The sequence below is a fragment of the Falco cherrug genome, chromosome 2 (assembly GCF_023634085.1).
Source record: "Falco cherrug isolate bFalChe1 chromosome 2, bFalChe1.pri, whole genome shotgun sequence".
Lineage (NCBI taxonomy): Eukaryota > Metazoa > Chordata > Aves > Falconiformes > Falconidae > Falco > Falco cherrug.
The window spans coordinates 42,435,567-42,459,640 of NC_073698.1; the positions used below are offsets into that span (position 1 = coordinate 42,435,567).

Consider the following 24,074-nt stretch of genomic DNA (forward strand, 5'->3'; position numbering starts at 1 on the left):
ACATTTCAGAGTTAAAATCTGCAATTAGTTTTTAATATGTGGAAGAGCAGCCAGTTGTTTCGGCTTCGTTGAGGCCATGAAATCTATGAACTAGAAGAAAGAAAAATTAATCTCTTCTGAGATGGAATTAGGCCATCAGGTTTAAAGGGATGAAAATGCCAATACATAAGTCAGTGACAACTGGTTTTGAGATATTAAAAGAAAGGTAATACTACAGTATTTTCCTTTCTTTTATGTATTTTCATTTAGTTTTGCTACACAGAAAAAATTCTTAATAAATTAGAAAGTCAAAGCTCCACAGGCCTCTAGTTGGTATTTATAGTACAACACCAGAGCTAAACATACTGTTCAGTAAAACTAGGGACCCTCATTCTATGAAGGTATTTCCTTGCATATTTATACATTAAATCTGTTCTGTAACCAACAACCCAGATGACTGAAAGTGCCCAGGAAGAGAAATCTTTAAAATGAAGAATTTATTCTAACTTGTTTGGGTATCACCTAACGTTGCAGGCCCTGCTGTGAAGGAAATACATCTAGAACTGTGGCATAATTGACACTTTTAGCAAAGGGCTCAGATGATAATGATGTCACCTCTTTTCTTAAATTTGTACAAAGGAAAATGGTAAAATAAACCCCCTAAAATAACAATGTAGTTGGCTTAAATGTATTAATAATGCTTAATATGTTCCTATTGCAATTAGCTCAGGAATTAAATGTTGCCATCACCAGGCATTGCAAAGGGATATGGTGTCTATTGCAATTAGCTCAGGAATTAAATGTTGCCATCACCAGGCATTGCAAAGGGATATGGTGTCTATTGCAATTAGCTCAGGAATTAAATGTTGCCATCACCAGGCATTGCAAAGGGATATGGTGTCTATTTCTTCTGTTGTATCATTCTTGCCTGGCCACACCACTTCCTGAACTGAGCATGAGAAGACTGAACACTGCTATCCATTGGTAGTTTAATTTTATAAACTTTAGCAACCATTAAAATCAGCTTAGAAATATGACTTATTCAACAGAGACACTACTAAGGAGAGTACAAACATTACTATAAGTGAGAGATTTTATAAAATGTTTTCTCATTGAACACCAATCTCATTATGACTTCAGAAATTCAGACAAAAATGACATATTCTTCTGCAGAAAGATAAGAATTTCCATCAGGACACATCTTAAATTGAGTAAAATAGAATGCATGTGGCTAGATTTCCCTTATGATATAAAAAAATACTCTCAATATTTTATTTACCTTTTGAAAGGGATCTGGGGGGGGGGAAGTCTCTTTTCCAGCACAAGAGTATTGCAATGGTTGTTTCATGGAAATTAACTTCTACCAAATCTAAAAATAATCATAATTGGTTTGTTTTGAGAACCACCTGCTGTAAGTAGGCTGATATGCAGTTAAATATATTTACATTTTGATATCTGAAACAATTTATTATTATAATTGTACCCTATAAGAAAAACTTGCAAGAAATAATGAAAGGAAGGAACCCTAATAAACTTCTGCTGAAATTACAGCTGAAACTCATCTGGAGGAGAAACGAATTCCCCATCTTCACAGCACACACAGTACCCAAACACCTACAATTTTCTTCATTTTCAGAGATAGACAGGTGGGTTTTTTCTCATTCAATATCTTAAAGGGTTTTTTTATATCTCTTTCCAACCAGAAAAGTAGACATAAAGCAGAAGAGACAATAGACACCAGATCAGTGTCCTTTTACCCACAGTGTCTCTGTTTATTACTTTTATCAAAACTCCGTGGTATTTGATGGCATTTTTGGTATCACCTTCTACTGGATAGCATAGTACAAAGTGTGTAAGTGGATATTACTAAAAATACAACTTTTTGGGAAGTTATTATCTATTCCAGTCATTATACTGAATAATTACCATCCAAATTAGTCTTGATTATCCTTCAACTTATAAATTAAAAAATTGGGCCTGTCAAAACAGTATTTGTAAAATTTAATGTAACACTTCAAATTACTGAGTTCTATATGACCTAGTAGGAAGTTAACTACTGAAATATTTATAGTTGCAATATATGTGTGTGCGTCAGTGTCTCTGTGTGTTTGCCTATGTGTGTTTATATCAATGATAAAATGTTGTATAAGTATTTATTTAACTGATAAAATACAGATGCACACATAGGGCTTCTAACAAAAATTCTATACAGCCTGAGAGCCTAAGGAGTAGAATATTACTCATTCAGTACCCACAGTTGCTACATTTACAGCTTGAATATAGGATTAACTACTGTGCCATTTATGGTTAATGGTAGTCATTAAATTTAAGTCTTCAAAATGCAGAAAATCAAAGAACCAGTATAAACTATAACTAACCAAGAGCTCTTTTTCATAGGGGCTGCCTCCACAAGATGGGGAGTTTGCTTCTACTTTTACATTTTACATTTTTAGTACCATCAGGTAAGAAGTATATATAAGTATATATTAATCAGAAGCCAACTCAACTAAATTCTAAAATTTGAACACTAGACATTTTAAGTGCATTTCAGCTCCAAATCATAAACACAGTAATTTAGTTCTCAGGTGTGGTATCTATGTGGGGAAAGGCAGGTACTGTGCTGCTGTAATCAGTTGATGTCTAGCAAAGCATGCACAAATTTAGCCACCCTTCAGAAGTGGTTCCTTCCTCCTTTTCCTCAGTAACTGGTTCTTTCTCAATAGTTAATATAGGTCAAATATATGAACGTTTAGCAGCTAAACTTCTAGTGAATTTAATCATGAACTTACAGAAAATAAACAGGGTCAACTAATGTCTGTGTTGCTTGTGTGTTCACCTTGATTTCTTCCTTTGCCACAAAGTTAAATAGAAGTGACATTTTCACAGTACAAAAATTGCGTTAACTTGAATTCTTCTTTTATTTTTCTTCAACTGAAAGTCCTTAAACCAAAACGAAACCTCAAGTAACTTTAAAATGCATTTTGTTTCAGAAGATGAAATGTCTTAAATGTAAGAAAACAAATTATATATTTTCTTCCAAATAACTTTTTTTAGGAGACATTTCTGTTATTGAGATCTCTTTTAAAAACTGCAAATCTGCATTTTTCATCAATAGTTGTTTTTTTTTATGTGTGAATTCTGCTAAAAAGAATGTAATGCATGCTGTAAGATCTTGGTTTTTTCTGTACTTCCCTCCATGTAACACATTCACTAACACTTTTTCTATGATTCCTTACCACTGCTTTTTTTGCCATGAAAAAGGTACAGGACATGTTCTAATCAGGTCTCAAAATTAGTGGAGCACATGAATATAAAATATTTGAATGAATTACCTGCGAGACATCTTGACTTCATTTATTCCAGGATAAATCTATTGACTTTTCAATCAAAATTCTACAACAGTAGTTTTCTAACATTCTCAATTTTTCTAATGGAAATGAAAAAAAAAAAAAAAAACCAAACCAAAAACAAAACCCCAACCCTTAGTGACTGTGCCAGACTGTGCTATTTATTATGGTATCTCAGTTTCTGTAGTTTCATACATTTTTTCATATTTTGTTATGAATTACCTTTACTCTTCATTAACAGAAGGCAAACTGACTGCTTTGTCCTCTTGACTGAGTACTATCTTGTGGCTATGCTATAGTCCATTTAAAGCATGGATTTTAAGAGACACTAGTGTGCAATCGCATAAATGCAAACACATGGAAATACTATCTCAGGAGCAATTTCAACTATTAGTCCAAGTGAGGATTAAACACAGGGTATTTGGGTATGCAGTACTACAAGCCTAATTGAACAGACAATTGCCAATGAACATTTAAAACTAATTCTACTGCACATACAAAATAATTGCATATACAATTTGGTCTTGCATTATGCTTCACAGATTTATTTTTATCTAATAGTTCACTTCTTATGGCATTATTTTTCTCTGGAAAAATTATTGTTCCTTCAGGTTTTACTTGTTTCTGTGTATCTGGATTTATGATTTTATTCAATTCTAATATGACAACAATTTTCTTCCTAGTTAAGGAAAAAAAATACTACTGGGGAAGAATTTATTAAATATCTTTTATGTGTGTTTATTTTCATCAGTAGTATTCTCAGAGTCTTCCAGAATCAGTATATTTAGATAGACTTTCACAACTGGTCCATAGATGAATATGGGGGTGGTGAGGAGGAGTGGGGATCTGTATTTTTTGTCAGAATATATACTTTTCTTCTGTTGGAACATATATACAAAGCTATAGAAGTAAGAGAAAGGAAACATTTCATATCAGATCACTTGGAAAAAATATTAGTATCATCATTGAAGCAGTGTGGACTCTTCTTGACAATAAGTAGTTTTAGTCCAAAAGCACTGAGCGAGCTGGGGAAAGCAGTTTCAACAAAAGTCTTTTTGTGCCTGATACTGAGACAACAAAACAAAACAGCTTGGCAAGGGGAATGCACTAACCTGTACCCAACTTCCTATTTGGCCATATCCAATGCCTAATCATAATGTGTGAGCATTTGCAGAGCTGGTAGATAAGACTTAGCTCTTCAGAGTTGGTCTTAAATAGAAAATGTCTGTTGACCAAGCTCGCCTTTTACCAATACCAGTGAGCACTTCAAATTACACTACTTCAATCTTTTAATTTAATTTTAACAGAGATACCTTGGATATTTGCAGACGTAGCTCACTTAATCTGCATTAAGGCAATGCAGGGAAAAACAATGACTGAGAGTTCTTCACTATCTCTCCCCTATGGCTCTTATGGTACACATGCCAATGTTGTATGGTACAGGTGAGACTGCATGTCTATTCAGGCTTCTCAGTTAGATTGGGCATGTGTCTGTTCCAGGTTGTACAATCTAAAAAACAAAGATGTATTTTGCTTCTGCCTCTTGAGTTCTTGTTTAAGCATGAAGAAATTAATCAACTACCTCTTTAGGTAGGAAATGATCTATTCAAAATTGCCACTGACAAATGTGTTTCGGGAAGCACATGCTAGTTTGGGTTGTTTTTCATTTCTGCTATTTACAGAAAAAGGAAGACAGGGTGAGTTAATTTGGGACAGAATAGATGGGCGAGATGAGATGGAGCTAATTTAAAAGCTCTGTAAAACTTTCTCTCTTTTCCTCATAGCATTTATGACAGGAAAGCAAATGCACACTCATAATAATTCTGCTGGCATCAATGGAGTTATTCTGTTGAATAATTTAACCTTCAAAATCCAGTTTCCCATTTCCTTACACCTTTTTCAAGTCACAGATACATGCTCTGAATAAACACAGTAATTCTGGTATTTTGGTGGTTTAAATCTACTTACAATGTATGTTGAATTAAGTTATTAAGTGATGAGGTTATTAAATTGTGGGGTGACTGGACCACCTCAAATCACACTCCCAATGCTACATTGCAATTCACACCATTTTAAATATTGTAACTCTGTGATACTGATTAAATATTGGCAAGGCATTATATGAGATTTAATAAATACACATTAAGGCTTCTATTGCCATGTGATTGATTCCATTTTTATTAAAACCACAGATTTCAAATATACATACTGATGTTTCAATTTATCTTCGGTATAAGTGCAACGTTTTATTTAGATTATTGTTGGCCACACGATCAGGTGGAAAAGCTTCTGGGGGTCATGTAGGATACTGCTGTCTTTTCAGATACCACTAGACATCTGTCCTCCTTCAGCTGAATCACAAGGTGACGCTATTGCTAAAGTCTGCTGAGGAACCTAGCTAGTTTTTCACCCAGTAGGATCTCAATGCAACTGCCCCCACACCAGTGCCTAGTGTTGTTTGAGGTTCCCCTGTAGATGTCCCATGACCCTTAGCAGTTGCACCAGTAAAGGAAATGTCTCTCCAGGGCCCTGTGTTCTCTCTACCACTTCCATGCCAATGTGTTTAGTTAGCTCTAGAGCACCTTGAATGGTACTGGACATCGATGTTTAGGTGATCTGAAGACCTGTAACTGACTAAGGAAAGGCATGTATGCAGGTGAAGCATCTAGTTCAAGGTCTGAAATCCAGTAATTTCTGAGTAGTCACCACTATTTGGTAACAACCTCTTCCGTAACTCAAAAGTTCTCTAGTTATGTAGGAAGCTTCTGCTTATGTTTATTTAGACCATAGTCTAAATATTTTGCTCTAAACTTGATATAGTTGCGTTTTTCTTCCATAGCCCACCTAGGTGTGCGCTTGACCCCATCTCCACTTGGTCTCTTGAAGGTGATTCCATTTAGTACCATGAGAGAACCTCTAACATGTATTAACAAGAAGAACAGAATTTCTGTGCCTATTTGTAGGTATTTAGTGCCATATAGGATATGTCTGAGGTATTCTGAGGTATACATGGCTGTCAGCTTCCACTCTTGTAGGTCTTCGTCTTTCATACATCAGGTACTGTATTTGCTTTTTTTTTGGTGACTTTCTTGTGTATAAGTCCCAGACAAATACAGATTTCAGATCTACATATGTCCTGGATATATTTTTCATGTTGGCTAAGATCGCATCATTCTCTTCTAGCTTACTGATGTTTTGTACATAATTATAGACCTATTATGCAAGAAGTCAGATGTACTGTTTCCCAACAGAAGTTGGTAGCTAGAAAATAAATGGTATAATACATCAAATCTTATGTGATCTTTGTATTTTGCATTTCACATACAAACATTTCTTGACTTAAGTCTATTATTTGCTGGTATTTACCTTACATGGTGAATAAATGTTGCATTGATTGTTCATGTACAAGCTGTTCTGATATCCAGAGATAAGGAGATGTCTACGGCAATGTCAAATGATGAAAATCCATCTAGACACCTTAAAACATTACAGACTAGCATTTCAGAGACTGGATAGCTATATTAAAGTCTACCATTGTGATACACTCACTTTTTAAGTCAATTTTGCACAAAAGTAGATAAATATCTGGGCTACAAGTTATGAAAACAAAATAAGAACTTTAATTTTAGAAAATTTTAGTAATTATTTTTTCTCAGTCCTCCAAAACAGTATGTTAAGGTATTAAAATAAGAACAGAAGAAAAAAGAATATATGTCAAAATTCCTGGGTAAAGGTCATGTCTTATTCATTCACTCAGAAATAACAATAAATGCAATATGTAATTTGTAAATAATAGATCTTTACATTTCTTGCATTACAGGAGGGTTATATTACCAAGCATTCACATTTCTGTAAAAAGATTTCAAGTCAGCTTTAAAGATCAGAGTTGGATACAAATGATATCTCATCAGTTAGTGACTCTGCTACCACTGTTTCAATACACTGCCATTCAAAACTATTTTATGTGGTTTGGAGGAATATAAAGATTTTTTGAAAACCTATGAAAAATATGCTGTTTATGTAATTTGCAGTTCCTGTTCTCTGTAAAATAAATAAAAAAAAGAATTTCAATTGTGTAAATATCTATCACTTGAGCAGATGAATTTTATTGTGTAGATGCTATTTATAAGCAATGAATTCACTACATTCACAGAGCTACACAACATTATACCTTTGTGCTACTATACAGCAGTTGTGAGCGAGAAGGAAAGATTTTGCAAAATATTAATTATTTTTCTATAATACTGTCAGAAATCACATCTTTTATACCTTGAAAGTTTATTTATAACATGAGACATTCTGCAACATTTATATATTTCCTAATTCAATACCAAAATACAATAAAATCCCTTCTTAATTATCCTGCTTAACTTGTGCAATAATTGCATTTTACAATATATGTAGCACACTCATTGTTATTATGAAAAAACTAATCCTAAACTCTTCATAAAAAGTCTGTTAAACATTTAGGCTTGCATCAAGTACTCAGATGTTCATAAGTTATCCAGATGTCTGTGTGTATTTCACTCATAAATGCAGCCAGATGAGCTGTGTTTGCCTGTTAGTGCTCTAGCAGCCCAGAATCCATACCAATAGAGACTGCAAATGAAGTCAAGCCAGATCCTGACGACCTATCACATTTTATGGGGTTTCCTGTATATCTATTTCCTTTAAGAACATTGCCCAGAGACAAATTGACCCTTCTATTTTTAGTGCTATAGCAGAATTTTAAAAGCATTAAACAGAAAAAAAAAAAAAAAAAAAAAGGCATTTCTTTTTACTGTACTTGCTTTGTTGTTTAATACATTCTCATTCTTAAAAAGCTACAAATTGCTATGCTGCTGGAGGTAAGTATAATATCAGCTTGAAGAGGAAAGCAGATTCACGTTATTCTATGTTGCTTCGTTTACAACTGTATAGATTCAGAGTTCTGAGATCCACTAATACTTTGTACATATGTGCCTTTTCTATTGCAATACCAACTTTAAACAGCAGTCCTTTTTTCAGGGTGATAATAGGAAAAATCCTGTGCTTACATCACACATTTTTATAGGTTCAAGGAGGAAATAACTGACACAAAAAGGACAGCATTACAAGATAAATTTTAGCTGTTAAAATGAATGATAGTTGACAAGGGCGGCCACTGGAAGATCCAACAGGTCAAACAATTTTAAAATGAAATAAAATATAATAATATATAAAAGAAAAAAAAAAAAAATAGAAGCCAAAGGGGAGAGAACATATTGTAAACGAAATGGTTGATAAAAGACAGCTTCTGGCCTTTGGGGAAGACTAAAGGGGAATGGAGGAAGATAAAGGCATTTGCTGTTTCTGCTTCTGATAACAGCAGAAACAAAAGTGAGGAGCAGTACAGTGTTTTTAGTAAATAAATAAATAAATGCAACCATGCTGGCAGCAGTCAGGCTAAGTTTGATATGTTAAGCCATTGCAGAGATTTCCAATCTGCTTTTCTGACTTACAGGGCTGATATAACATTTGTTAACATATTTAAACTTTGGCAGGCTTTTCCAAACCAAAAGGATCTTGCGAAAATTCAGAGTATTACCTGTCACAGCTTGAATGCTCTTCTTCCTATAGATTTTTAAACTTCTTTATTCTGATTACAGGTCTGCAACCAAGATTATTTTGCTTGGTGAATCAAGGAAATAAGTTGGGTGATGTCACGTAGTCATATAGCACCACCAAAATTACCAAAATGTACTCAACACACCAATGGGGCTGGTAGGTATGACACAGGACCTGCAAGAGACCTGGATCATCTGTGAGTGCCAGTTATCAGCCTCATGTGTTAATGTACAATATCAAAAATGTCACCAAGTTCAGGCACTAGAATTGCACACCTTACTTCACTTTTAGTGAGAATCACATAGGTAACAGCTGTTAATTCAGTTACTCCCCAGGCCCTCCCTCGAGATTGGATTGCCCATCCATGCAGGTAGTGACTATGCTGGGATGGGTCTATGTACTTTGTGTGCACAAACAGTGCCAGAAGATAAGCATGCTGCAGTATGGTACTAAGTTATGCACAGACAGGGTGTTCGCTGTCTGCAAGGACCTCATAGGAAGAAGACATGTCTTTAGAAATGGTTTGGACTCCAGCTCTAAAGCCTGTCAGGCAACCTTTACAACAGGCTCAGTGTACTAATGATGGCATGACTTACCAGACCATACTGTAACTAAGGGGTGATATCACTGAAGCTAAGGTCACACAGAGCTGAGCCACTGGCACAGGAAAAAAGTAACAGGCCTTGTATAAAAGCAGTAGTTCCATTGCAATTGCTGTTCCTCCATTTTCTAAGTTAAATATTTGTCAACAAATTGCACACTGTTCAAGATTTCAGCAAGACTCTACACACATTTCCATGTACGCTCCTTAGTAGAGAAATTAATGAATCTATTACTAAATAAACTCTCTTCCATGTTCAGAACTATATAGAGCAAGTTTATATAATAAGGAAAAATCTGATGCCAAAATAAATTATTAGTTATATATTGTGTCACTATGATGATGAATATTCTTCCAGAAATAAGTAATAACATATCAACAAAATGTATAATATTTTCAGCTGTCAACAGATCTATTTTTGATCTAAGCATTTCATGTCATCTAGATAATGTTATCATTTGATCTTGACAACCAGATGCAGTCTGTTCTCCCCCAGCTACTAATGTCATCAATTGATAACTTCTTTTTAAAACACTAGTTTTCCCAGGAGAGTTAAAGTAGTGTCTCTGAAATTTGATTTGACTGGAAAGTTTAGAATAACAAAAAGAACACAAAGAAAATCAGAGAACTTTGCCAAGATTTTTTCTAGCTATCCTATATGAGTTAATGATATTAATGTCCTTCTGGATTTGCTTTATTTACTCTAACCTAAGACAGAACCAATCTCAAAATTACCAGAGAGTCCCCATTTAGTAAATCATAAGGAAAACATGGTTAGTTCATGTTTTTCAACTTTTCATGTTATCTGTTTCATTTTTCTCTCCTCTGAGACACACAGGGAGTCTGGCAATAGCCTCAGAAATATCCCACTGAATGTACTTGAGCATCCCAGAGATAGAGGAACTGTCTGCTGTATGTCTTGAGCCTGACACAGGAATGGGAACAGAAACATAATTTTCACAGTCTTTTCCTTTTCACCTATTGTATTTTGCTTCCTCCTAGAGACAAACCACATGCCCAGGCAAACACAAATACCTGATGTCAGGCCTCTGAATACATAAACAGGTAATTGTTCTGAACACTTGAAAAACAATCTATACAATTCTTCTGGAAACCAAGTTGCTGTAATATCCTCACAGTTCAGAAGTTCTTTTGTATACAGTATCTGTATGTTTCTAAAATTTCCAGTACAAGCCACAGATTTAAGAATGTATCAGTGTCATTATTAGCCACTTAAAAATCTTTTCAGAAAGGACCTAAAGTATTTCTCAGATGTTTGTTATTATGTTGAAGGTGTGTTGTTTATGTAGGAGTATATGACTTAGATGCCTGCAGCCCTTAACACATTAGGACAACTAAAGAGGTGCTCTAGAATGCAACACTTGCTGAGGGTTGTCCTCTCTTTAGCAGCAGTAAAAAGAAACTGCAGAGAAAAATATAAAGGACTCAGGAAAGCAAAGGTGAGAGGTTATCTATTAAATTATTATAGATGTACCACTCTGATTTCTCTAAGTTTACAACTGCAGACCTGAAGGGAAAAAATAAAATATCAGTACAGAAGAAAAATTCTGTAAAAGGTAATTCCTTTATAATAAAGGGTGAATAAGAATTAGATTCCCTGCACACCCACCCCCACCCCCTACCCCACCCACCCCCACCCCGAGCCATGAAAAAAGAAGAGGTGTTTCCATAAAACAAAGAAGGGGTGCTTGTTTTTGTTGGGTTTTCTTTATTAAGGAAGGAAACAGGAATAGGGGAAATCCACTTCAATGATTTCAATGCCTGAAAGTCCTTTCAAAATATGCAAGTCATAGAAAATCAGTGGTACTAAAAGATTTTGCAAGATACTATCAGGTCATAAATTGTTACCGGTTTTAATATAAAACAGCCTACTTGATGGAGGAATTCAATACTACTTTTCTCCATTATTTTAATTGAAGTATTGATGAATTAAAAGAGCCTGTTTCAGAGCTAAGCTTTAAACAGTTTTATATGAGAAAAATATATACCTGAATTAAGGCAACAGTTGCAGGCAAATTAATTATACATATTGCTCCATGCCTGTAGATTTCATAGGCTTTTCTAAAGCTTAATAATGCTCCTTTGTGTTTTCTTTTAGGTGTGAGCAATAAAAAACACTGGAAAACTGGAGTACGGACATAAAAGCAGTGCAGTAAGTAATACAGATTGGATTTGAATGTAATTACCCTGGGTTTAGGTATATCAGTTTGTTTTTATAATATCAATCTAGTAGAAAACAGAAGAGCTCAAAACATGGAATCACCTTTACAAATCCACTAAGTTTCATCCCTCATTAAAGCTTTTAGAAGTGACCTTGAATTCTCTGCCAGCAGTTTCCCTTATGGTTCATTAAATTTGAAACTTCTTTCAAATATTTTTTGTAGAAAACCTTCACCCACAAACTTTCCAAATAATGTTTAGTTAGATTTCTATGCTGTCAGTATACAGCATACAGATTTGGTCTGCTGTATACAACAAGTGTGTGTTGTCTTGGTCCCATGACTGAGTGCCAGCTGAAGTAAAGTTTGGTGAAACATTGATTTCAGTAAACAGAAAGTCTGATACTGATGTTTATACCAAGTAAAGAAGAATAATCAGCACAGTCATGGTAAGATTCCAAGCATATACCTACAACTGAGCAAGTCAGTCCAGGCTTCTGCATTTAAAGGTGAACAATTAATGAGGAACAATTGACACAGTCTATTTTTGATGCCAAATTTATGTTGAGATGAATTACATCTTGTAAGTATCCATTTTACTGTGAAAAGGTTCTATGTAACTAATACAAATGAACTGTATTTATCTCACTTCAGCTTTTGTCATGTTGTTTATTTGGAAAGGCAGAAGCAAATTAAGAGGTACTGTCTGCTCTGAGTATAGTAAACTATTAATGATTCCTATAAAAGTTACATGTTTTTTTAAGGAATTATCATTAAATTAGTATTTTGATTTCAGATGGGTCTTTGAGCAAAGGATCTTCTGCTATTACTAAGAATGATGATGAGAGCTACAGTTTCAGCCTGTCACTAATTGAACAGGTAGGAGTGGAGGCATGACATGCTTCAGGGTGTTAATTCTTCCCTCATATATATGTTGGCTCAAGTTAGGAAGAGACTGTAAAACTGTCTTTTCTCTGTCAGATACTGATTTGGTGTGTTCCAGTAAATCAGGACTTTTTCTCTTAAATGACCTGTGTGCCCATGACTGAATTTCACAAAGTCATTTTCAAAGCAAATGAAAAATGCTATCAACATTTAATTTCTTGGAAGTTTTTGTTACATTTTGTCTTATAGAAAAGGTGTAATAAAAGAAAATTTCACATTTGAGATGGATATGGAGATGTTCTCTGACAGCTATTTTCTACCTCTGTCTTACACGATGCTGGATTCAAACTATTTTATTTACCTGAAATATAGATATCTGTCTTAGCTAGTCAGCTTGGATTAATGAACAAAAATAAGTGCATCTAGATGATAGCAGTGATTCATTTTATTTCTCTTAGATGCCTATGTTAATAGGAGATGTTTCTGGAGGTATGTATTTCTCTGAAGTGACTATGAAGAAAGTCTAGAGTGACTTATTTTAATTCAAATGCGTAGCTATTAGGCATCAGAATTTAGATGGGATGAATATCACTCTGTGTGAGATGAAAACAAAAATATTTGACACGAAACCACCTAATTTGTCATTTCTAATCGTATCTGTACATATATTACATTGTGAGTATATTTTATAGTGAATATATATGAAATAGTACATAGATACTCATATATATCTATATAATGACATATAGTTCATATGATATATATAGTTTGCAGTTAGCAACTAGGAAGATAAATTTATTATTTGTTATTACTTAGAAAGATAAATAGATCCCCCCCCCCCCCAATTAGCTGTTTTAAAGTACAGCTAAATTCCTGTAATATTCCTTGCTTTAAAACAATTGTATGGGTGATAACATGAATATGAGTTTCCAACAAAATAACACCTGTCCAATACAAATGGTGGCTTTAAAATACATCTTTCACAGCTGTGATTACTCACAGTTGCACTCAGTTCATGTTTTGCAATGGAGAAAGCTGGCTTCTAGAAACAAACTCCACTGAGCAGACTGTGTGGCCGTGCTAGCAGATGTACATGTTAGGTTATGTGGTAAAAGCTTGTCTGCACACCCACAACAGAGCAAAGAAAGACAATTTGCTATTGCCTTTCTGTGCTCTGTTGAATAATACTCTGCCCTGGCTACTCTCTGGCCCATCACAGGACCCATCAGCCCATCAAAGACTCATCTCCACAGAGTGCAGGGGCACCATCACAAGCAGGAACCCAATTTAAGGCTGTGGGACACAATGTGGCTGCAGGGAGACAGCATTTCAGGAGTGCACAGGGGTTATTATGGGGCATTTTGAAGAGGAACCAAAGGGAAGAAAATATATTTAGATTATTTGGGGAGGAAGAAGTGTAGGAAAATAAATGCATAAGGCATGTAAAAAGGCCCCAGTCAGTCAATAGTTTGCTGGTCAGTGCACTTGTCTACCTACACCCTGCACCTGGTCAGCACAGTCTGCCCTATTTATTGATTAAATTCCTTTCTAAAATTCATTTCTAACTCTTTCATGGGTGATGGACTTGGGGAGAATAGGGGTGTATGGGGATCTTAGTGCAGCAACTGGAGTAAGGGAACAGGTTGGAGAGCCTATGTGTCCTTAGTACCAGTGATGGGAGAGGCTCGACTGAGTAGGCTTAACTGCCAGCTTCTGGAGTAGGACCTTGGGTCACGAGGCCCCTGTGTTAGTGATGACAACACCTCTGGAGAGCATGGGCATTCAAGTGAGTGTGTGATCACTAACAAACATCACGCTGGACTAGCCAGCAAGTAGGTGAAGTGGCCTGGGAGACAAGAGTATGTGTGTGTATCTCCAAGAGCAAAACTACAGGAAACTGACTACTAGGAAACAGGCCTGGCCAGGTGTGTATGAGAGTGAGATCATCTGTACTAGCAACGTGAGTGGGACTATAGCCTCAGGAGTTCATATGTCCAAATGCCAGCAATCAGGGAGGTGGGATCCAGGGGCAGCTGCTGAGTTGACTGTTTGAGCCCAGCTGCTGGAGGGAACCACCTTGTGCATGTGTGCATAGATACGTACACTCTCACTAGCAGACCATCCTGCTCAGCCAAGGAGGGGAGCAGGATGAGGCTGCCGGTGGTATCTGCATTTGTATGAGTGCTGAATGTGTCTGTCTGTCTTGACCTGTGCAGTCAGCCATATATATACACATGTATATGTGTGGTGAACGTGTGCTCTGTATGCATGTGCCTGCTGGGAATACATGCTCAGACTCTCTACACGTTGCTCCTGGTAGTATGGAACTACAGCAGCTTCAGTTCTGTCAGGTTGTTGGATCTGACCCAATGATTTTTCCAATGTCCGCTTGCCTACATATGTGGCTCTGAAGTCCAGCTCTGCCCCAAGTCTGACTGCTCTGATACAACCAGGCGAAAGCACAGAAATGTCATTAGAAGAAAATGCCTAGCTAAATGCCCATAGCTGTAGCCCTTTACAGATAGAGCCACTGTTCTTTCTTAGAAATTGGGGTATGCAGTATTTCACAGGTTTATTAAGTAAATATAGCAAGGTCAAAGAATAATGGAGCATGACTCAACCTTTCTGACATGTTAACAACATTGCCTTGTCTTTGTGTTTCCACGTGTTTAACAAAAATAGCATCTTAGCTTTCATATCCCTTTTTACAGTTAAGGGCAAATATTGAATTATCTGTCCTTGGGATATATGAAATATATCCTTTCCTCATGCTACTTCCATGCTCTTTTCACATTTTAAATTCAAATATTGGTTCTGTGATTTTTCCAAAATCCAGTAAAGTATTGATTAATATTCATATTTTAAACCATCATGCGAATCAATCCACTTAGAGGATTTATTTCAAGTAGCATATGTCACTTGAGCTGTTGAAAATACAGAAAATTTGTTCAGTATACATTATAGTGTCTCCAAAATCCAAGGAAATAATGCATCAACTACAAAATAAAGCCAAACCATAATTATTGGTAGTAGCTGTTACTTTACTGTATTTTATACTTAAAAATACTGGATGTCTCTTACACATTTTATAGTAGCCAATATTATCTCAGTAATTATGAATAATAAAAATAGGCATGTTTCCAATGTGACTAACATTAATTCAATCATTGCTGTTCAAATTTGAGTTAGGAACTCAGAAAGCTATTTGTGATGTGTTTCTTTTTGTGTTAAGCGAACATGCAGGGATATAATGGTAGGCATTTCAGGCATTTAAAGTTTACAGACCCTACACAGGAGAATAAATATTTCATACAAGCCAAATGATTGATGGGCAGAACATACGTTTTATTACTCTCCCACATTTTCCTTCTACTGAAATAGCTTCCTCTCTTTTCTCAACTCTCTTTCTTTCTCTCTTACCCCTCTCACTCATTTCTCCTTCATATTGAGTGGCTATGTAAAGGCAGAAAGAGGACACAAGGAACGAAGTAAGAAAGCAAGCAAGCAAATGGAGAGGTAAAGTAGGAAAAAAAGAGCTTTCAGCAATGCATGAAACATTATTTTTTCTATTAAAACAGACATATTAGGAAGCCATGATTGCCATTGTTCCTGGTTATTGTTTGATATAACCTAACTGCTTTCAGGATCTGACAAAAAACCTGCATATTTCTTCCTCCATCTCACGCAACTGAGAAGGCATGGGATGCAAACACCATGGTTGTTGCCAGTGGAGTCACTGATCTCAAATGTCATTTTCAAAGGAGGAAAAACACTCATGAATTAAGCAACATACTGTTAAAAAGTGAATCAGCATTCAGGAACAATCTTGACTGTTATAAACTCAAATAACCGATATCCATAAAAAAGACAGTGAAAGAAGAGCAGTATTTTCTAGTGTTTCTAAACAAAACCAAAGCAAAATAGCTGACTGGAGATTTAAGTTTGAATTTACAAACTGTGGAATTTACGATCACTAATATTTCACATTTTTATGGTTTACAGCTGTGTTTAAATAAATCTATCTAATTATGTTGAAGGCTGCATTGTAATCACAGGCTAAACCCATTTGCCTGTCCAGAACATGATAACAACGAGCTCTATTGGGTCATTAAGATTTACAAATGGAGTGGGTTTTGCATTTATCCTATGTTTCCTTTCTCTTTTTTCCTTTTTTATTTTTTATTTTCTCTCCCCATCCCGTAAATGTGATTGGCTTTCTGCTTCAAAAGAATCATGTTTATGACCTTAAACCAAAAGTAAGAAAGACAGATAAGTCAATTCTTGACACTTTCCCACAAAGACCAGACCATCTGGACACTTTGTATTTGTAACAGGTGCTTCTGGGACTTAGAGACTAATTCTGGCCCAGATTCTGTTCTGTATGGGTGACTCCATCACTGTGTGCAACTGCACATTGCATTAATTGAAGGGACTCAAAAAGGCCAAGTACAGTAATTAGTCAGTTGGTCATGCAGAAAAGAGACTAGTGGCTTAGTGCCACTGAATGCTGAATGCACAGATGTACAACACCATCAACTTTTGCTCTCTGCGGTACACTGCTAATCGCCGGCAGGTAGAGCAAAGATCTGTCTTAGTCCAGGTTTTCAGTCTCCTGGAAGCAACAGACATTTTATATCTGCTTGAGAGAGAAAATCATGAGTTTGAATGACCTAAAAAAGAAGCCACATCAGCATAAAATTGTCAGAATAGAAGTGCCAGATGGGCCAAATATGCGAGTTAGGTTTTTAGGTTCCAGTCTGAGTTTTTAGGTTTATCCAACAGCAACTAACATATGTAATACAAGATATCAAATCTGTGTGGTTTTGATTTTAGAAGCTTACTTTCTTGAACTGTGCTGTTTTTCTTTGCATGTACTTTACGTTTTTGTAGGCCTAGCTATTCTGAGGTAGCGGTCAGAGATTGAATTGTTAGCTAGTGTCACCAGAAAAGTTAATGCTCCTGCTGTGCTACTTATTTCCACTGAGCAGCACAGCTAAATGTGGGTGGTGGGGACATCCAAAAAGGATGAAAGAGAAGCTGGTTTGTATTTGAGTTATTGCCTGGCTTACAGTAGGAACTCAAATTTTTTTTTCTGCATCTTTCGTGGATGCCATGTGTGCTGTTGTGTTAGACATTCACTGAGTGGATCTCATAAAAAAGTCTGCATTGTTGCATTTCATTGTAATGTAAATTTCTAGACTAAAACTTTGTTTTGAAAAACATAATTTTTGCTTTCTGGTCAGAACAACCAGAACTAAGAACTGGTAAACTGAAATCATAGTTTGCTTAGACTATTGTTTTCACTGTTATATCACGTCTTACATACATTGTCCCCTGAAAACCAGCATCTGCACCTTACATTGCAGTGATATATTCCCATTGCCTTCGCTCTTAGTGCTCACTACAAGAATTACTTTTAATAGTAAAATGTAGTGTCTGAAAGATTGTAAAACCCAGTTTAAATATTTTTTTAATTTGAATTATCTTAGAATTCTGCTATATTTCATATCTCCTGTGATTAACAAACAGCAGTGTGATCATACAGGTATCACACAAGAATCTCTGAGGAAAACCCTTCAAAAACATTTTAAAACCTTTTAAAAAAACCTTTAAAATATATTGCAAGCTAACTTGCATTTCATTTTTTCTGATAAATATTGCTAACTCTTGGTATACCTAATACTTTAGTAATTTTGTTCCATTAATGGGAAAATAATGTTAAGAAAGTCTAGTGGAGTAACTCAGTATTGGTGTAATTATAGCTGCATTGTTTTACTTCAGCTATGGACTGGGTTAGTAAAACTCTGTTTTCCAAGCTCAGATTATCCTTCTTTTTCCTGTGCAGGGTCCTTAGAAATCAGGAGTGTAAGACACAGGAGATCTTGAGAGGGAAATATTGCCTTATTCTTTGTCATTTGCTGAAACTGACAGCTTTTCCTTACTGCTTATATTTCTAAAATATAAAAGGAAGTGTCCTACATGTAAAAATAACCAATGTTACTTTTAACTTCACATTTTAACATGAAAACACCTACAACAGGTACTGACCTACCTGAACCATTTTTGCTTAATCACACTGACATTTCTGAGAAAGCAGAAGAGAAAATTAGCTGAGCTATAATGTTCAGACTTAAATTGGTGATAAGCATGGAAGAAATAAGGTTTAAATTGTCCTAGAGGAGCTAAAGTGAGGAAAAGGACTGGGAAAGATACATGAACCCATGATATTGATCTTGTTTGATATAGGTTTCAGTATTACTCATTTGCTGTGCTTATTTAATTTGTGTGTGCAGGCAGGAGAATCAAATATCCTGGAGAAAAGGATTCAGAGGGCTGATCTGCAACATTTTTGGTGGGAGTTGTGTATATTAATCTCCTGGGACTACTGAGCATTTCACATGCCATATTTCCATTCCCTACCTAATTAACATGCAGAACAGAGCTGAGAGACAGCACAAAGAGATGATGTGATGTGTGCAGTGATTTAAACAAAACCACCCAATCTGATTATAAGATCACTGGACTATTTTTCATATCCTGAGCACATAGTGTTTGATTAAAAAAAACAACAAAGCAAAAGCAAAAAAAATAGCAGTTGTGTCACTCAATAAATATTGGAAACAGGTTTATACTTCTAGTTGGAATACAGTATTCCTCTGTCCCCCAAAATTCGTAGAGTAGACAAGTTACGGGTGTAATCTAAGAAGTGCATGTGTCTGAAGTAATTAATCCTTTTATTCAAAGCAAAATGATTGTCAGAGGATGCATGGGTTTTGTTTGAGCTGGAAATCAAGAATGTTGCCTGTGGGGCAACAAAGATTGCAGGCAACCTACCATCATGCTTTTTTCTTATTTCTCACTTTCTATGTAAATTTGTTAAATTTATTCAAACATTTGTAATTTTGGGTACTAATCTTAGTCTAATTTTTATCATATAGAGAACATATACTGTTTCATCTATGAAATTTCTGTAATTTAGAAATAACTCCAAATACAGTTAGCCCAAATTTATGCTGAGGTAGCTAGGAATAAAAGCTTACCTTCAGAGTCTATGTAAGAAAATATTTCATGGCAGCCATCAACAGCACTGGCAGGAACCATTCAGTGAGCTCGACAATAATGTTTTGAGCGAACATAATGAATAAAGAAACATGAAAGAAATATTGAAAAATACGAAGACTGTCTTGCTAGAGAATCTTAAACCTACAAATACTTATGCTTACCCTTGCAACTTCTATATTCACTAGTGCTGTTCATTTTGTCTCATTGCTGCTACTCATTTTGCAATGATGTCATTGAGGATAGCCTCACCTGACAGCTCTGCCATGAGCTGCCAGATGGCATATTGATTCAAAGATTACACAACAATAAGTACTGTATAATTTCCTTGATTTATCATAATTTTCCTGCTGCATAACTCACTGATAAAATAGATTTTCTCTTAACATCTGGGAGCTTCTTTATTATATACGTGTACATGTACATGTATATGTATTTAGCTGTATATATTTTATATTATATATGTATATATTGTTTAGTGCTTTCTAGCAAACATCAGGCATAAATCCAAAACATGCCTGCTATGACGATATTGTCCTATGTATAGAAATTAAGCTTCTAAAAATCTACTTAGCCTGTGTGTTCACTCCAGTTTAAACAATTTAGCATTCTCCTGGCAGGGTAGAATAAGGAATAAATAACAACAAAAAGTGCTTAATTGCACCTTATCTCAGTTATAAAGTCAAGTCTGAAGATATAGGTTCAACCAGCTCTACCTCTGAAAGGGTTATAAATATTTTTTGTCACTTTATATTTATGTTTTATTGGTCTTTATTTATCTGAAAGTGAAGGTAAACTTAAATTCAAGGCCATCCCTGGCATGGAACAAGAGTTACAACAGAAACAGCACAACATTAACAGCAAATTCAAGTGTATATAATGTGACAGTTCTAGAAAAATAATCACTTAATCATACAGTAAAAAAAAAAGGAAAAAAAAAGAAAAAAGAAAAAGAAAGCAAAAAGGTAAAAAAGTAAAGAAATGCAAATTACAGCTGAGGATATGTATTAACAATCTGGATCCTCCATGAATGTGTATCACCTTGCTATATGTCCAGGAGCAAAATTACTAAAGTTTTAGGACTCTAAAAGAAATTATCCATTCCTTTTTCTTTATATAACTAACTCAGTTTTGTGAAATTTAATTTGGTGTATATACTTCAGCATATGTAAAAACATGCAATACCTGTCATATATCGATATTATTTTACCTTTTTTTTTTTTCACAGTTAGTGCTATAGTTAGTTAGTTAGTTATTTTTATGTTATTTTGAGCAGGCTTTTATGGACACTTAACCTCTGTTCTCAGTTCCATGACTACTGAATATGAAAGGTGGAATCACCCCTCTGGACCATACAGCACAGCCCTTGAGTGGTGCAACTAAGTGACAAAATGTCTGACTCAAAGGATAAAGGTTCTTTAAGAAAGATCAGATGCCTCTGCTGCTCCATATGTCATCTCCTCTCACAATTTAACCAAATTAAACCTGACACAATTTAGCCAAACTATAAGGAGAATTGGGCCTTTCAAGAAGACAATCAAAACTTTCAGCAAAAGAACAGAGCTTTTTGTATGGAGAACAAAGCCTGTTATCAGGAGAATCAAACTATCCAAAGACAGAACAAAGTCCTTTGGGAAGAGAATAAAATCCTTCACCAGAAGCACTTGAACTCTTCAGAGGAAACAAAGCATCTTGAGAAACAGTAAAAGGTCCTACAACAAAATAAAGCCCTCAAGAGATTAAGGCTCTCAAAGGACAAGAAACAGCATTTGCCATGGAGGAAAAAGCTCTTCAGCAAGATTTTAGCTTTATGAGAGGAAAACAAGGCTTTCAAGAAGCAGCTTAAGGTTCTTCAAGAGGACAGTAAAGCTATTAAGGAAAGGGAGAAAACACTTTGTGGAGTAAAAAATGCCCTTGGTGAGGAGAAATTCGTCCTCCAAGAGGAGAACAGGGCCCTTCAAGATGAGTAAAAAGCCCTACAAAGTCAGGAGTAGGCTCTCCAAGAAGACAACAAAGTCCTCCATGAATGGAATAAGATACTTCAAGATGAGAACTAAAGGAATATAAGAATCAAATGCTTAGGGAAATTTAGCAGGAGGAGTAAAGAGTTTACAAAGACAGTAATGTTCATTGTTAGCCAGATGTTATGGTCTAGTCTTCATAACAGAACATCAGCAGCAACTAATGGATAAAACCAAGCATAAAGTAGCCCGTTAAGCTTAGTGCAAAAGCCTAGGAAGTTTGAAAGTGCTGAAACTTGTGTGTTGGTATCTTCAGTCCCTGTAGCCTAGTAAATTACTGCTGGTAATACATAATATATATCTGAAGATTTCTGCTTTATTGAGATATTCAATACCACAGGAAAAAAGTTTCTTTTTGTAGTATTTCAAGGTTTAGATCAACACTTTTTTTTTTTTTTTACTATAGAATATTGGAGGATATTAATAGAAAATGGATTCTGATGTAGTAAACACTCAAGTCATACACCAGTGAGACTATGTCAGACTTCCACTTTTTACATCTAGACTTAACAGTAAAATAATGTTTCTAAAAATAGTTGGTATGAAATGCTTTCAGAATATGTTAACAAATCCTTTGCCTCAGAGATTTTCCTTCACAGATGCAGTTTTAACATGAGTTTTGAGAAAAAAAATTCAGTACATCTGTGCTACTAAAGAAAGACGATCAGGAAGCAAGCTTGAATGCTGTCTTCCTGGACCATCCACAGTGCTACTTTTCTCTATTTTTGCTTTGTGCAGCTCCAACACACGATTACAAAGCCAGTAGGTATATACAGTTACCCCCAAAAGCAATGGTTAGATGAGCTTGGGTTTGTCGTTAATATTGCACATTCCTCCAATGCCAGCCTTGTGCCCTTGGACACCCACACATGCATTTGTGTCACACTCCAGTAACCGTAAAACAAAAATGTATTATCATATGATAAAAGCACCACCTTTGTGGTGCACAAAGATATTATTTCAAAAGCTTGGAACTGGAAAACCACACCAGAATAAACCCAACACGTTAAGACTATCTGTTGTGCATAGGGAACCAGGGACAAGGACTCGTGTGGATGTGACCAATCTGCTCTAGTTGCATCTAGCCATCAGCAGACAGACACAAGCAAATATTTGACACTTCACCAGGGTTCAGGTCTCTGGAATAGATTTCCTGTTCACCCAGGAAATCAAGTTAGCAATAAAATGTATTAAAATACAGAATAATTATTAGCATAGATACAAAGGGATTAGAAAATAAAGTTATCTAGTCATGGCTCCAAAATTTCAGAGAGAACTGATATTTCAAGCAGTGAAACAAGGACGTGTAACTAGGACTTGATACAAACAAATTAGTATTTCTTTTCTTTTGCCAAATATTAACATCTTAATATTAATATCTCTGGCCTTAAAGGCTTTGAAAAGTTGAGCACAGTAGAGTGCTAGTGGATATCTAGCCTGAGAAAACTGATACAATTTGGAAGGCACATTGTCCTGGAGAAACGCAAAGAGTTTTTTCTTGTATAGGTGGTTTTCTGATGAAAAGTCTGATAGACCTTTTCTTCCATTTAGAGATTTTGGATTTAAATATTCTGCATGTTGCAAGCATTCTCGGCAGACATCTGTCACACAGATCTTGTTTTATGGTTACTCGGAAAGAGCTGAGATGAATAGTGGACTACAGTTCAGTACTTGAACTTTTTTCTGTATGCAAGCTAAATCATGTGACTGCCTATGCAAATCTATAATAAATGCTGAATATGATGTGACCTAAATTTAAAAATGAATAACTGTAGAATACTTTATGTGAGATGTGACCTCTAGAGGTCACTCACTGAAAGCAAGGACAGATTTCAAGTTAACTTACATAAGAGAAAACATTAGGCGAGTTTACATTAGAATGGGGGGAAAGACAACATCTCTGTTTCATATTTGCCTGGTTCCTTTGCTTGGTTCATTCATCCAGTGTTGGGCAAGTCAGATGTTATCAGATCACCAACCCACATAGGTCTGTAGTGCCTTATTTTCTACAGCTTCATGTTCCTCCACACATTCTTGGTTGATTCTGCCACATGATGGTCAACACTGCTAATTTCTGATTCCACCTACAACTTGCCTCACTGGTAAAGAATATTCAGGACTGAAAGCAAAATGTCAGGTTTCCTGTTACTGAACAAAACAGGTTGTGTTTCTACCAGTTTAGGTGTCTTTTCAACATCAGTGTTGTAGCTGTTTCTAGATCTGTCTCCTTTCCTGCAGTGTCCATAGTAGGCCAGGCACCTCAGGTATGGTGTGGTAGCTGTTGTGGGCAAAACAGTCTCAAAGTGGGGAATTTTACTTAATTTAATTTATTGCTAATTAATTCAATAATTTAATTGTTTATTTGGGTATTGAGGAAAAAAAGAAAACAAACAAATACCTCTCCTCCTTGTGTTCA

General features: G+C 35.6%; 1 pseudogene; it reads left to right on the forward strand.

Annotated features, from left to right (window-relative positions):
* The window catches only part of LOC114016910 (uncharacterized), a 96,899-nt pseudogene extending 75,205 nt beyond the window's left edge, over positions 1–21,694 (forward strand).
* The last annotated feature ends 2,380 nt before the right edge of the window (positions 21,695–24,074 follow it).